General features: G+C 45.6%; 1 protein-coding gene across 3 annotated transcripts in view; it reads left to right on the top strand.

The window, feature by feature from the left end:
• The first annotated feature begins 1,940 nt into the window (after nt 1-1,940).
• The window catches only part of TRAF5 (TNF receptor associated factor 5), a 93,425-nt gene continuing 79,388 nt past the window's right edge, over nt 1,941-15,977 (top strand). Inside the window, exons 1-2 of one of the 3 annotated variants that reach the window (XM_064273236.1) lie at nt 1,941-2,082; nt 6,939-7,115. The gene's annotated coding sequence lies outside the window, so the exon portion shown is untranslated. Of the gene's footprint in view, nt 2,083-2,106; nt 2,261-6,938; nt 7,116-15,977 lie in introns of those variants that run through there. The other 2 variants (XM_064273234.1, XM_064273235.1) reach the window with 2 other exon arrangements.

Here is a 15,977-nt window from a genome sequence, read left to right as displayed (position 1 = left end):
CCCATATAGCTTCAAGATCCTTGAGGAAGGGGAGCATGTCTCCTCCATCAGATTGGGCCAGTACCAGGGTCTTTCTCTTTTATTCTCCCAGACACCCTTCCTGGGATTCTGTGATCAACAAGGGGAACTGGGAACACATCCTCGACTTCCTAACACACTTAAAATCCCTCTGCCTCTCCTCTTAGACTCCTAGCCCTGGAGTCTAGGGGCTCCTATTTCTCACCATGATAAATATTAGCTATCTATCCCAGTATCAGATTCCATCATATTTAAAGCTTGGATATCATTCTTGGAAGAAATCAACTGCTTTATTATGTTGGGAGTGGGGAGTCTGGGGAGAAGACATGGGAAACCCAATCTATGAAAGCACCAGGGGCCCTGAGCACACCTGTATATACGCCCACTGGACACTGATGTTTCTAGCCAGTGAAAGGAGCTATAACTTTTTTAAAAAGATGGATTTGCATATGCTGTGGTGGTATTGAGAAGGGAAGTGTGAAGCAGACAACTAGAAGAGAAAGTGTACTGTATGCAGGAGCAAGGAGAGGAGCTGAGGCTTATCAAGCACCCACTCTGTGTCAGGCCTATCAGAAACATCATCTCATTTAATTCTCACAATAACATGGTAAGGTGGACCTGGAATCCCAAACTGACTCTCAAAATTCTTTACAGAATTTCAAAGGTTTTGAATCTGGAGTTTTTGCTCTTGCTGGAAATTAGGAGACCAGGCCACAAGAGTCTGGCACTGGGTGGTGGCTGTTCCTCGAGATCCCCATGTGTTCTTTGGTGCACTAGACTCCCTCCTGGCTCCTCACGGCTACAGTCTCCCCCTTCCATCTGTGTGTTTCCTGACTGGCTCCTAGGTGCACCTGAGTTCGTGGCCCCCAAGGTAGAGATCATTCTCTTCTTTGATAAGTAATCGAAGCTTGTGGCAATTAAGTAATCTTCCCCCGATTGCCTAACTGTAAATGAAGGAGCTAGAATTGGGATTCTGGTCCAGATCTTCATAGAGGAGATTTCCATGTTGTTGTTCGGTGCCATGGAGTCAGTTCCGACTCACAGCGATCCCATGTGACAGAGTAGAACTGCCCCATAGTATTTTCTCCGCTACAATCTTTACCAGATCACCAGGTCTTTCTCCCATGGAGCTACTGCGTGAGTGGGTTAGCAGTTGAACGCTTACGCTTTGTGCCACTAGGGCTCCTTTACATAGGATATAGCTATGAGTCAGAATCGACTCCAGAGCAGAGGGTTTGGTTTTTTTTTTGGGGGGGAGGGTGGTTATAGCTATTATGCACTGGTAACATGTGCTGAGGAGTCGGAAGACCTGGATTCAAGCTCTGGCTGTAGTACTTGCTGACTGTCTAGCCTTGAGCACTTTATTTCATGTCACTTCTCTGGGGCTCAGAGTTCTCATCTGTAAAATGGGGATGGCCTACTTCACAAGGTTGTTTTGAGGATCAAATGAGATGTTTGGGAAGCCCTTGGTATAATGGCAAGCTTTACACCTTTAAGGGATTGCTACTATTAGGCCAACAGCAGGGTTAGGAGGGTTGGCAAATGTATATACTATTCTGAGGAACGGTTGGGTAAGGACTGATGGGAACCAGACCTCAGGTCTTGAGTTACTGGGTCAAAACACGAAAGTATTGGTTGAGCCTGGTTATTCGTGGCTGAAGAGCAAGATGTGTACAACTAAAACGCACTTAGGGAAATCCCAAATGATTTTTATTTACAGGTACTAACGATTCTAGACCGGGTAAGTTCAATTTCTAACTGCTGGATTAACTCCCTCTCTGCCTTCTGCGCCAACACCTTTCTTGGCGTCCGCCCTTCCCTCTCCTGCGCCCCTCCGCGGCCGACCACTCCCCGGGTCCCGCCTCAGTCCCCGCCTCCCCCCAGTTCCAGCAGCCCCTCCTCCCTCCCCGGGCAGTATTCTCCCGCGCAGCGTCTCAGGAGCAGAGAACCTCGACCCTGCTCCGGGTTCCCCGCCAGTTCTTCTCGGAGCGCGCCGACCGCCACCCCGGAGTAGCCGCGCGCCTCGGACCCGCGCCAGCGGAGCCCGAGCGCGCCGAGCCAAACGTGAGTCCCTGCTAGTCGTCGCCCGGTTGGCGGTAGCCCCGCGGAAATCAAGTTCCACGGCTTTAGGGGTGGGGTGAGGAGACCAGGAACCCTTTTTGGTTCGTCCCATTTAATTTGAAACCGAAAGCGCTGCGGTGCCAGGGGCCCCGGGCCTGGTCGTCCGTCCTCCCCGCGTCTGGTGAGTTCTCGGGAAGGCGTGGGGCTCGGGCAGCCAGGCAGCGGCCGGGCCGGACCCGGAGCGGCGGGGCCCTGGCGTGACAGTGGGGGTCCGGGACCCAGGTCGGGGGAGGCCGGCGCGGCAGGGGGCTGCTGATACTGGCGCGTGGGGCAGGTGGGCCCCGCAGCCTGTGGCGGTTTTCTTCACAGGGGAAGGGTGTGGCGAGGACGGAGAGTGAGGTTCCCGAGCTGTAGAGCTGGTCCAGAGCGCGGTGTGGCCTGGAAGGGCCTGGTTCAGGGTGGGTGCACAGGTACGGGAGGGCTTTCCAGCGCATCCACACTGCAAACCATTGCCCCCTACACGCACCCTTAGGAGCCCCTCTCCACCTTGGCAAGACCTTACAACCAGTGCAACTCCAGAATGAAACTTTAATATTGGAATGAATAGAAACTTCCACGAACTGTTCTATTGCTCGTGCTCACTTAGAAACACAGGACCCCAGAAGCTGAGCTTGAAGGGGTCTCGGGGGAAACTAAGCCTCCCCTTGGAAGAAACCAAAAGGGGACTCAGGGAATTCGTGGAATCTGAGTTCTCTCCACACCAGGTTGCCTCTCCTTTGTTACTGCTCTGCAGCGTCTTGACAATTCTGTGAATTTTCAGTCAATTTTTTTTTTTTTTTTGTTAGAGTCACACTGTAAGCTGCTGTCCCCATTGGGCGGTTCTGGCTGACTTTCAAGAGTGGTTCTGCCCCTCCTGCAGAGTTTCCATATTTGGTTATTTCAGATTTACTTTCATCACAACCCAGTTATCTGCTATGGCAGGCAGGGCTTCTCTAGGGGAGCAGTGAGAGTGGTGAAGCCGGCCGTGGTTCCAGCTCCCTGCCCAGGCTGCCCCCTGCACAGCCCGCCCTCTGCTGTCCTGGGCTTAGAGCCTGTGTCCTGTGAGGACAAGCATCTAGTAAACAATTTAATTCAGTAAATATTTATTGGGCACAGGTGTTGTGTGAGAACTGGGCTAAGCCTGGTAGGACATGGTTCCTTCCTCCAGGAATATTCAAATTTTAAGAGTTCTGGAAGAAATAAGGAAACCCTGGAGCCGTAGTGGGTAAGAGCTACAGCTGCTAACCAGAAGGTTGGCAGTTTGAATCCACCAGCCACTCCTTGGAAACCCTATGGCGGTAGTTCTACTTTGTCCTGCTGGTCACTATGAGTTGGGATCGACTCAATGGCAACGGGTTTGGTTTTTGGGTTTTAGAAGAAATAAAATGCAAAGAAGTTGGGTAAAGTACTTCTCTGGTGATGCAGTAGTTAATTGCTCTGCTGCTAACAAAAAAGTTGGCTGTTGGGACCCACCTAGCAGCTCAGGAGTAGAGAGATGGCTGTCAGCTCCCATAAAGATTAAGAAAACCAAACCTGTTGCCGTGGAGTCGATTCCAACTCATAGTGACCCTATAACAGAGTGGAACTGCCCGATAGCGTTTCCAAGGAGTGGATGGTGGATTTGAATTGCTGACCTTTTTGGTTAGCACCTGAGCTCTTAACTGCTGCACCACCAGGGCTCCCCCATAAAGATTACAGCCTAGGAAGCTCTCTGGGGCAGTTCTACTCTGTCACATTGTGTGGTTATGAGTCAGAATTGACCTGACAGCACACAGCAACAACTGGCAATAGAACAGTTCTGGGCGTGTGATAATTTTAGGAAGGGAAAGGCTGGTCTAGGATCTCTTAAATTCAAAGCCCAGCTGTTTGCCCTGCCTCACATACACTCAGGCAAAGATGGTGGAATTAGCAAAATTGACTGTTTGGGTGCAAATCTTATCGTCAAAATACTGCCACCTCCAAATTTACTCTGAACAAGAGAGACAGAAACTGCTGCAGGAAAGATGAGATAGAAGCAGAAAATGTCTAGCCTCTCTAAACGTTGTTGTTGCTTTCTTGTTTTTGTTATTTTTTTTGTGTGTGTGCATGTGTATATTTTTGAGTTCTCAGATTCTGGAATTTCCCTCTCCGGGTCCTGGACAAAGGCAGGAGAATCTGGAAGGCTGGCCTGAGGGAGAGGATGGAGAAAGTCCTGTGGTATGGGGGTGGGATGAGTGGTGCCTCCGTCAGTCAGCAAGCGTCACCTGAGCACCCATTGTATGGGGTGGTAAAGCCAAAGAAACCAAACCAGCTGCCATCGAATGAATTCCAACTCATGGTGACTGCGTGTGTGTCAGAGTAGAACTGTGCTTTATAGGATTTTCAGTTGCTGTGATCTTTCTAGATCGCCAGACCTTTCTTCCAAGGCATCTCTGGGTGAATTTTGAACTGCCAACTTTTCTGTTAGTAGCCCAATGCTTAACTGTTTGTGCCACCCAGGGACTCCACATGGGTGGTAGGGTGGTGGAAAGAAAATGGGTAAGGAGATGGGGCCCAGCCTCTGGAAGTACTAACTGTTGTGACTGGTGTATTCAGTGGTGATGAGTTGCAGAGTAAGGGGACTGGGTACCCTGGCTGACGCTGAGGCAGTCCCATCAGGCTAGAAGTGGGAAAGACATGTCAACATTTAGATGAGCATACCTTCAATGATTATCTCAGCTTCAGTGGGGAGGACTCTGAAGAAAAAATAAGTCCTTGTTTATAAAGCTCTTTCCTTCTCAAATCAGTTTCTCATTGCCCATGTCATTTTGTTCCCATTTTATCCTCCACTGTAACCGTGGAGTATCAGGCTAATGCAAGGTTTTTCTCCACGTTTCCCAGATGGTGAGTGTGAAGCATTGAGATTGGCCCCTGAGCTCCTGGCTGGGCCAGGCATGGGTCTCCAAGGTCTCTGGTGCTCCTGCTCCAGGCCCCTCAACTGGTTTTTCAGGGAGCTGAATCCATCCACCTCCTCCTCAGTCTGAGGGGCCAACAAGAGGACCAAGACTTCAGTATTGCCTGTGTGGTCTATTCCAACAACATGGAGCAAGTTCTGCTGCAGACACTCCACTGGCCACTGCACGAACAGATGCCCACTCTTAGCTTTGCCCAGCCAAGCAAACTCAGGGCGAGACCTGTGTCCATTCTTGATTATAGCCTGGAAACTGGCATTGAGGAGGCCTAATCAAACATGCAGTGAATTGCACTGACTTTGTTTGGGATATATGAGCCGCCAGGGCCTGATGGCCGAGGGACATGTGCTGAGTGAGGCTCAAGAGAGAGGTTGGCTGCCAGCAGGACTTGCGTTAGAAAAACCAATCCTGCTGCCATCGAGTTGATTCTAACTCATAGTGACCCTATAGGACAGAGTAGAGCTGCCACATAGGGTTTCCTAGACTGTAATCTTTATAGAAACAGACTACCACCTCTTTCTCCTGCACAGTGGCTGATGGGTTCGAACTACCAACTTCTCAGTTGACAGCTGAGCACTTCACTATTGTACTACCAGAGCTTCTTAGGACTTGTGTAGATCCCAGAAATCAGAATAGCGCTGTACAGTTTACAAATAGCCTATCTCATTTGATTTAGTTCTCACTGCCCCCCTCCAAGAGAAGGGAGAGGCAGGTACTATTTCCTCCACTTTACCTGGTTGGGAGCATGATCCCACAACATGCTGGGGTAGGACAGGACCCAAGCCCTGTACTGTAGCAAAAGCAGCAACAATCCCAGTGCACGTGGAAGCACTTTGGACTCTGTGTTAAGTGACTAGGAAGGTGAGAACTCAACAAATCCGCTCACCCTTAAGGCAGAACAGAGTGAGTTCCCCTCCCCGAGTTTGTGTGGGAAGGAGGGGTGCCCATCTCACTCACTTCTACCACATCCCAGCCTCAGGTTTTAAGATGACAGAAGCTGACAGAAGTGTTCCACTTGGGCTCCATTTACTTCCGTCCTCGCCAATTCAGAGCACCCCTGAAACTCCCCCCAGCTTCTTAAGAAAACAGTGTTCTCCTCCAGACCAAGGGGAGACTCCTTCTGCACCTGAACTCTCTATTCATCCCTCTCATTCTCCCTCTGAGGCATCATGTTCCCTCCATTATTCCCTCTTGGCTGACTCCTTCCCCTTACCCCTATCCTCAGTCTTCCACCGTCAGGCAAGAAGACCCCATGCTCCCCAGTCTCTCCTTTTCTGGAGTAGCCAGCACGTGCACTCTGCTCTTCCTCACTTGGTGCTGCACACCTGCCGTGCAGCTCAGATGGCCTGTGAAGGTTTCCAGAGCCTGGTAATCCTCCACTCTGCAGCTGCCGCCTGCCTTCATGAAGAGTGCCACACCGTTCCACTGCTGTTCCCTGCTTTGACATTGAGCTTTCACCCTCCTCCTGCCCTCCAAATACCAGTGTGGGGCCCAGGCTCTGTCCTCAGGCTGCTTTCTGTTCCCTACGCTCTTCTGCCTAGATCTGTTTACTCCCAAGGCTTAACCCAGCACTCTGAAGGAAAGGCTGATGTAGTCTCCACCTCCTACCAAGATCTCTTTTTGGCCAGTTTGAGTTGTGATATACATAATCTTTGCCATAATGTTGGGAGCCCCACAGACACTGGAACCAGGCCCACTGTCTGCTTCCATTCTCCCTAACCCTTGCAGAGCGCACTGCCTTCCTCCATCACCTCTGCCCAGTCTCTTCCTCGCTGGTCCTGATCCACTGTCTATTCCCAGGGCCGCTTCCTGAGTTCAGGTTTCCACGGCCTCTTCCTTGGATGACTTTATTAATTGTTTACGCATTTTCCCACCCCATCTTTGTTCCAGTCCCTCTTCCTCACTGCTGCAGAGTGGCCTTCTTAACTCAGAGCCTGAACCAGACCTGCTACCTTCACTAATGGCAAAAAAAAGAAAAAAAAAAAAAAAAAATGATGTGGACTTCAGAATCTGACATGCCTGTGTTCGAATCTGGTCTTACTTGCTGGTTGTAGTTGTATGAGCTAGGTGAGTTGCCCAAGCTCCATGAGCTTCTCTATCCCCACTGGTAAATAGAGATAATATCTTCCACTTGGGTTGCTGGTAGGATTCAGTGAGACAGTGTATACCCAGAGCCTGGAGTCTCACAGGTACTCAGTAAAGCCAGTTTTCTCCTTCTAAGTGCTTGATAACAATGAGGAGTTGTGGGGTCTCTGGGGAGGTGGAAAATGCATGCCTAGCCTAATGGCATTCAAGTTTAAATTAAAAACAGACAGGCAGAAGAAACGCTACATGCCAGCGTAGATCATCATTTAAAAAAAATTATTACTGTTGTTGAAAATACACAGCAAAACATGCACTAATTCAACAATTTCTACGTGTACAAGAGTGACATTGATTCCATTCTTCAAATTGTGTAGCCATTCTCACCATCCTTTTCTGATTTGTGCCTTCCCTATTGATATAAACTCACTGTCCCCTAAGCCTCCTATCTAACCTTTCGAGTTGCTGTTAAAAATTCGATCCCGTATAACTCAAAAACTCAGTGCCGTTGAGTCGATTCCGACTCATAGCGACCCTATAGGATAGAGTAGAACTGCCCCATCATATAGTGAGTTTTTGAAAGACTACAAAGCTCAGGGCAGACATTCTTTACTAGTTAAGCTAGACAGTTGTTTGGTTTAAAGGAGGCTTGAGTGGATATTTTTGGTTTATGGTTTCAGGGTTAAAGATTATCTTATGGCAGTAGTTTCGGGGGTTCATCCAGCCTCTGTGGCTCCAGAATTTCTTTATTCCATGAGAATTTAAATTCTCTTCTACATTTTCCACCCTTTTGATCAGGATTCTTCTACAGAATTCTTGACCAAAATGTTCAGTAATGGTAGCCAGGTACCATCCCATTGTTCTGGTGCCATGGCAAAGGAGGCAATTGTTCATGGAGGCAATTAGCTACACATTCCATATCCTCCTCCTGCTTCTGACTTTTGCTCTTCCTTTGTTATTCCAGGCAAATAGAGAGCAATTGTACCTTGGATGGGTACTTGCAAGCTTTTAAGATCCTAGGCACTATACAATGAACTAGGAGGAAGAACAGAAGCACTAAACACAGTATTAGGCCAATTAACTGTAATGTCTCATGACACCATGACCCTAAACCCAGGGTAGACCATCATTTAAATTAGCATATTGTTGCCACTTCACAGTCTGAGACCAGGTGGACCTCATGGACCAGGGTAGGTGAGCTGGGATGGGGTTGGGTGTGGTGAGGTAACTGGGGTGAGCCATAAGCGGGCAGGGGCAGAGAGCAGAGAGGGGGACAGGCAGCATCAGACAGTGGAGGCCCAGCCACAGGGTTTAGGTTTCTGGGGCAGATTTCAGGATTCTAGTCCTTAGAAGGACTTGTGGGCAGAGCCAGCTGTAGCTTTGGAGGAAGAATAGTGTTGGGCAGAGAGCCAACATGAGGAGCCAGCAGAAGAAATTAAAACAGAGTTGGGAGGCAGAATACAGGCATTGGCTTGACCACCAGGAGCAGAGCAGTTACTTTGTTGTTATTAGCAGCCGTAGAGTTGACCCCCAACTCATGGTGACCCCATGCACAACAGATGGGACCATTGTGCTCCATGATGTTTTCACTGGTTGATTTTTTGGAGATAGATTGCCAGGCCTTTCTTCCTAGTCTGTGTTAGTCTGGAAGCTCCACTGAAACCTGTTCAGCATCATAGCAACACAAAAGCCTCCACTGACAGATGGGTGGTGGCTATCCAAGGGATGCTTTGGCCATGAATCAAACCCGGGTCTCCTGTATGGAAGGTGAGAATTCTACCACTGAACCACCACTGCCCTTGCAGTTACTTCAGCCCATTGCTCTTGAGTCGATTCCAGCTCATGGTGACCCTATAGGGTGGAGTAGAACTGCCCCATTTTAGGATTTCAAAGCTGTGGCTCGTGGATTCAAACTGCCAATCTTTTGGTTAGCAGCTGGGCCCTTAACCACTGCGCCACCAAAGCTCCTCAGTTATTTTAGGGGGATCCAAATAAGAAGTCAGAGCAGGAGGAGGAGTGAGGTTGAATTGGTGCAAAGCCACCAGTCAGAGCTCTTCCCCTCCTCCCTTACTAAGAGGAAATGGCTTAGAGCAGCAAGGGAAGGCCTGAGCCTTCAATTAGGGAGTACTTTGACCTTGGGAGACGAATGCAGGTGAGTGGGGTTAAGCTAAGCAGGTCATGAAAGTCCCAGTCCTGACTTCATGATATTAGGATTCTGAGAAAGAGGCTGGGCAGATACCTAGAAAAACTTACCAAACCTCTCTGTTTAAAGGGCAAAATACTGAACATAAAGTGAATACTTAAGTGCTAAGTAGATGCAGAATAAGAGAAGTAATTAAAAAAAAATTGGTTGGGAGGGTGGAGCCAAGATGGCAGAGTAGTCAGATGCTTCCTGTGGTCTCTCTTACAAGAAAGACCCGAAAAAACAAGTGAATCGATTATATATGACAACCTCGGAGCCCTGAACATCAAAGGCAAAGTTGAGGCATCGGACTGAGCAGCAAAGGGAAGGACATACAGTTCAGAAGCAGCAAGGAGTTGCCAGACCTGACCTGGTGGGAACCGGTGCCCCACAGGCCGGATCTACTAGCGGGAGTATGGTGAGGCAAATAGTGGCATTTGGGATGCGTTTTCCACATTGGGAGAGACTGAGTGGTGGGGAGTCCATTTACACCTCCAGAATCAGTGAAAAGCAGCACACATCTGGCAAAAGATAAGTACTTGCATCTGTCCACCACACGGAGCAAAAAACACTGCTTTGGGAAAAAACTCTCTCCCATTTACCTGACTCTTTCCTTCTCTGCACCGGGTCCCAGGTCAGCTTCAGTGATAGCTGCTTTCCCTGGGCTGGAAGTAGGACATGTCAAGTGCCCTGAGCCATTCTCCTAGCCTTGAAGAAGGAACAAATTAACACACGGGGAAAAATAATCTGCCAGTGCCCCTAAGACGGAAACTCAGGGCAGAAACAGCTCCTTGGCCTAGGCACAGGCATAAGGGGTCCACGGACTTTGAATGCCTTTCACCCTTGCGTAGACCTCTGTGGGTCCATTTCAACAGTGTAGGCCCTCATTAGTACAGTACAACAGGGTGTATACCTGAAGTCTAACTTCAGTTGCTTCAGCTATATCGTGGAGAGGCGGGTTTGTGACATTTGATACCACTCTGCCTGTTAAGCAGGGTCCTCACCTACCCACATCAGGTGCCTGAGGACTGGTGGCTCCATCCATGACACCTAGCCACCCACGATGGGTCCAAGGATAACAGGTGCCCCCCAGTTCTTATAGCCAACAGCATTGGGTGCCCATAGTTTCGCTGCAAAACCCACCTACCTATGCTCTCTAGGGAAGAGGGACACGTTTTCCTCACATACTCTCGGGGTGGTTGTCAGCCTCCTGCCTTGCTCAGCACTTGACCCCCTACTGCAGCCAGATACCTGTGCCTCCACCAATCACCCCCGCTCGTCTAAGACTGTAGGTGAGAGCCTGCACCACACACTTGGTGTCCGACTACCTGGACACCTGAGCTGAATCCATACAAGAAAAATAAACAGACTCCTGGGCTCATATACTTAGTAGTAGCTCTAACCACCTGGTGACAGGGCATTAGAGCTTCAAAGTCACCAATAATCAAACTAGCTCACTTGATCAGCCTATTTGGATATATCAAAAGAAAACAAGAAGCTTGGACACATAAGCAAACATAAATAAATACAATAACTTACCGATGGAGACAACAGTCAATACCAAATCACATAAAGAGGCAGAGCATGATGGCTTCAGCAAGCTCCCCAAAACAAAGAATCATGAAATGTTCCAGATGAAGAGAATTCCCTGGAACTACCAGAGATAGAATTCAAAAGATTAATACACAGAACTCTTTGCGAGATCAGAAAGGAGATGAGGCAAAACACAGAACAAGCCAAGCAGCACCAAGACAAAGCATTAGAGCAACTTAAGAAGATTAGAAAAGAACAAGAATCTGCAGAGAGAAAGCAAACAAATCCAGAAGATTAATAATAAAATTTCAGAAATAGACAACTCAATAGAAAGTCACAGGACGAGAACTGAGGCAATGCAAGTCAGAATTAGTGAGAATGAAGATAAAGCACTTAACACCAACGTATTTGGGGAAAAATCAGATAAGAGAATTAAAAATAATGATGAAACCCTCAGAATTATGTGGGACTCTATCAAAAGTAATAACCTATGAGTGATTGGAGTACCAGAACGGGGGAGCAGGGGAGAGATAACAGAAAATACAGAGAGAATTGCTGAAGATTTGTTGGCAGAAAACTTTCCTGATATCGTGAAAGATGAGAAGATAGCCATCCAGGATATTCGTCAAACCCCACACAAGGTAGATCCCAAAGTCACCAAGACATATTATAATTAAACTTGCCAAAACCAAAGATAGAGAATTTTAAGAGCAGCTAGGGATAAATAGAAAGTCATCTACAAAGGAGGGTCAATAAGACTAAGCTCAGACTACTCAGCAGAAACCATGCAGGCAAGAAGGCAATGGGATGACAGCCTTCAAGCAGAAAAATAGCCAGCCAAGAGTTATACATCCAGCAAAACTGTCTCTCAAATATGAAAGCGAAATTAGGACATTTCCAGAGAAGCAGAAGTTTAGGAAATTTGCAAAAACCAAACCAAAATTACAAGAAATACTAAAGGGACTCCTCCAGTTAGAAAATCAGTAACATCAGATAACAACCCAAGACTAGAACACAGGACAGAGCAACCAGATATCAGCCCAGATAGGGAAATCACAAAAATCAATCCAGATAAAGCACTCAAAACAGGGAAATAGAGATGTCATTATGTAAAAGATAACAACATTAAAACAAAAAAGAGGGACTAAAAAAATGTAGTCATAGATTTTTCATGTGGAGAGGAAGTCATGGCGATATAAAGAAATAAAAGATTGTTTAAACTTAGAAAAATAGGGGTAATGAGAAGGTAGCCACAAAGGAAACTAACAATCCTACACATCAGAATACAAAAACAAGGAAAATATAAAGACTCAGCAAATACAGGATCAACAACAATGAAAAGATGAAAATAAAGGAAATGACTCAGCACAAAAAATTAAGTGGAACAAAGAAACTCTCAACAACACACAAAAAAAGACATCAAAATGAGAGCACTAAACTCATACCTATCCATAATTATGCAGAATGTAAATGGACTAAATGCACCAATAAAGAGATAGTGGCAGAGTGGTTAAAAAAAAATGATCCATCTATATGCTGCCTTTAAGAGACACACCTTAGACTTAAAGACACAAACAAACTAAAACTGAAAGGATGGAAAAAAGTATATCAAGCCAACAACAATCAAAAAAGAGCAGGAGTGCACTATTAACTTCTGACAAAATAAACTTTAAAGTAAATCCACCACAAAGGATAAGGAAGGACTCTACGTAATGATTAAAGGGTCAATATACCAGGAGGATATAACCATAATAAATATTTACACACCCAATGTCAGGGCTCCACAGTATATAAAACAAACCCGAACAGCAGTGAAAAGAGAGATAGACAGCTCAATAATAATAGAAGGAGACTTCAACATGACACTTTCAGTGAGGGACAGAACATCCAGAAAGAAGCTCAGTGAAGACACAGAAGATCTAAATGCCACAATCAACCAACTTGACCTCATAGATATATACAGAACATTCTACTCAACAGCAGCCAAGTACACTTTCTTTTCCAATGCACCTGGAACATTCTCTGGAATAGGCCACATATTAGGCCACAAAGCAAGCCTTAATAGAATCCAAAAACATCAAACATATTACAAAGTATCTTTTCTGACCATAAAGCCATAAAAGTAGAAATCAGTAACAGAATAAGCAAGGAAAAAAAAATCAAACAACGTGGAAACTGAACAACACCTTGCGCAAAAACTACTGAGTTATAGAAGAAATTAAGGACGGGGTAAAGAAATTCATAGAATCAAAAAAGAATGAAAAAACTTTGTACCAGAAACTTTGGGACATAGCAAAAGCAGTCCTCAGAGGTCAGTTTGTAGCAATAAATGCACACATTCAAAAAGAAGAAAGGACCAAAGTAAAAGAATTATCCCTACCACTCGGACAAATGGCAGCAAAAGAAGCCCTCCAGCACCAGAAGAAAGCAAATAATAAAAATTAGAGCAGAATTAAATAGAAAAACAATTGATAAAGAGTTAACAAGACCAAAACCTGGTTCTTTGAAAAGATCAACAAAATCGATAAACTATTGGCCAAACTGACAAAAGAAAAACAGGAGAGGAAACAAATAACCTGAATAAGAAATGAGATGGGCAATATCACAACAGTTGTTGTTGTTCTTAGGAGCCATCGAGTCGGTTCTGACTCATGGTGACCCTGTCTACCACAGAAAGAAACACTGCCTGGTCCTGTGGCATCCTTACAATTCTTGTTATGCTTGAGCCCATTGTTGCAGCCATTGTGTCAGTCCATCTCATTGAGGGTCTTCCTCTTTTTCACTGACCCTCTCCTTTACCAAGCATGATGTCTTTCTCCAGGGACTGATCCCTCCTGACAACGTGCCCAAAGTATGTAAGACGCAGTCTTGCCATCCTTGCTTCTAAGGAGCGTTCTGGTTGTACTTCTTCCAAGACAGGTTTGTTCATTCTTTTGGCAGTCCATGGTATATTCAATATTCTTCGCCAACATCACAATTCAAAGGCGTTAATTCTTCTTCTGTCTTCCTCATTCAGTGTCCAGCTTCCACATGCATATAATGCGATTGAAAATACTGTGGATTGGATCAGGCGCATGTTAGTCTTCAAGGTGACATCTTTGCTTTTCAACAGTTTAAAGAGGTCCTTTGCGGTAGATTTGCCCAGTGCAGTGTGTCCTTAGATATCTTGACTGCTGCTTCAGTTGGTGTTGATTGTGGATCCAAGTAAAATGAAACCCTTGACAACTTCAATCTTTTCCCCATTTATCATGACGTGGCTTATTGATCCAGTTGTGAGGATTTTTGTCTTCTTTGTGTTGAGGTGTAATCAGTACTGAAGGCTGTGTGGTCTTTGATCTTCATTAGTAAGTGCTTCAAGTGCTCTTCACTTGCAGTAAGCAAGGTTGTGTTATCTGCATAACGCAGGTTGTTAATGAGTCTTCCTCCACTCTTGATGCCACGTTCTTCATATAGTCCCACTTCTCATATTATTTGCTTAGCATATAGATTGAACAGGTATGATGAAAGGATACACCCCTGATGCACACCTTTTTCTGACTTTAAACCACTCAGTTGTTCTGTTTGAACAACTGCCTCTTCATCTGTGTACAGGCTCCTCATGAGTGCAATTAAGTTGTTGTCCATAATTTGTTATGATCCACACAGTCGAATGCCTTTGCATAGTCAATAAAACACAGGTAAACATCTTTCTGGTATTCTCTGCTTTTAGCCAGAATCCATCTGACATCAGCAATGATATCCCTGGTTCCACGTCCTCATCTGTATCTCACCTGAATTTCTAGCAGTTGTCTGTTGATATACAGCTGCAACCACTTTTGAGTGATCTTCAGCACAATTTTGCTTGTGTGTAATATCGGTGATATTCTATGTTTTCCGCTTTTGGTTGGATCACCTTTCTTGGGAATAGGCATAACTATGAATTTCTTCCAGTCGATTGGCCAGGTAGCTTGGCATAGATGAGTAAGCACTTCCAGTGCTGCATCTGTTTGTTGAAACGTCTCAGTTGATATTCCGTCAATTCCTGGAGCCTTGTTTTTCACCAGTGCCTTCAGTGCAGCTTGGACTTCTTTCAGTACCATTGGTTCCTGATCATCTGCTACCTCTTGAAGTGGTTGAACATAGACTAATTCTTTCTAGAATAACGACTCTGTATTTTGTCCATCTTCTTTTGATGCGTCCTGCATCATTTAATATTTTCCCCATAGAATCCTTCACTCTTGCTACTTGAGGCTTGATCTTGTGTCTGTCAGTTTGTCATATTGCGGGGGGCATGCGTGTTGCTGTGATGCTGGAAGCTATGCCATCTGCTTTCAGATACCAGCAGGGTCACCCATGGAGGACAGGTTTCAGCTGAGCTTCCAGACTAGATAGACTAGGAAGAAGGAACCAGCAGCCTACTTCTGAAAAGAATTAGCCAGTGAAAACCTTATCAAAACAGACCCAACTGAAATTAAAAGAATCGTAACAGAATACCATGAAGAGTTGTACTCTAAGAAATTTCAAATGGACAAATTTCTGGAAATTCACTACCTACCTAAACTAACACAAACAGAGGTAGAACAACTAAATAAACATATAACAAATGAAGAGGTTGAAAAGGTAAGTAAAAAAACTCGCAATTAAAAAAAAAAGTCCTAGCCCTGATGGCTTCACTGGAGAATTCTACCAGTCTTCAGAGAATAGTTAACACCACTATTACTAAAGGTATTTCAGAGCATAGAAATGGGTGGAATACTCCCAAACTCATTCTATGAAGCCAGCATAATTCTGATACCAAAACCAGGTACAGACACCACACAAAAAAAGAAAATTACAGTCTAATATCCTTAATGAACTTAGATGCAAAAATTGCAAACAAGATCCTAGCCGATAGAATTCAACAACATATCAAAAAAATAATTCACCATGACCAAGTGGGATTCATACCAGGTATGCAGGGATGGTTTATCATTAGAAAAACAATCAGTTTAATCCATCACATAAATAAAGCGAAAGATAAGAACCACACGATCTTATGAGTTGATGCAGAAAAAGCATTTGACAAAGTCCAACACACATTTATGATAAAAGCTCTCAGCAAAATAGTAATAGAAGGGAAATTCCTGAACATAATAAAGGGCATTTATACAAAG

This window comes from Loxodonta africana, chromosome 20 (assembly GCF_030014295.1).
Source record: "Loxodonta africana isolate mLoxAfr1 chromosome 20, mLoxAfr1.hap2, whole genome shotgun sequence".
Lineage (NCBI taxonomy): Eukaryota > Metazoa > Chordata > Mammalia > Proboscidea > Elephantidae > Loxodonta > Loxodonta africana.
This window is presented reverse-complemented; position numbering and strand designations above follow the sequence as displayed.